We start from the raw sequence: 387 nt of genomic DNA, 5'->3' as shown, positions 1-387 counted from the left end.
GCAGGAACCTAAACAGTTTCAAACACATATAGAAGAAGCCGAGTGCCCTCTTTCTTCTGACACACAATAGAAAACGTCCCAAATTATCAATGCACTTCCCGCACAAGCCCCTCGTCTCTTTCAGACCGCCGCCGATAAAGAACAACAATATTGCGATATCCCATCGCTGCCCCGGCTCCGCGTTTCACCACGGCACCTCACGCCAGGGAGAACATGCAGCAGATTGATTTTATCGCTCAAGTCTCGCAGACCCCCTCTCCCCTCCTCCCCCCCGCCTCGGCAAGGGGCAATAAATCACCGCATCCAACCTTTAACTTACACCTCCGCTCCACCATCTCCTCTCCTCGCCATCCACCTCTCCACAACGCCGCACGCAAACCCACCAGC

Source organism: Geospiza fortis, unplaced genomic scaffold (assembly GCF_000277835.1).
Source record: "Geospiza fortis unplaced genomic scaffold, GeoFor_1.0 scaffold271, whole genome shotgun sequence".
Taxonomy (NCBI): domain Eukaryota; kingdom Metazoa; phylum Chordata; class Aves; order Passeriformes; family Thraupidae; genus Geospiza; species Geospiza fortis.
The sequence above is the reverse complement of the archived record's forward strand: the minus strand, read 5'-3'. Positions refer to the sequence as shown.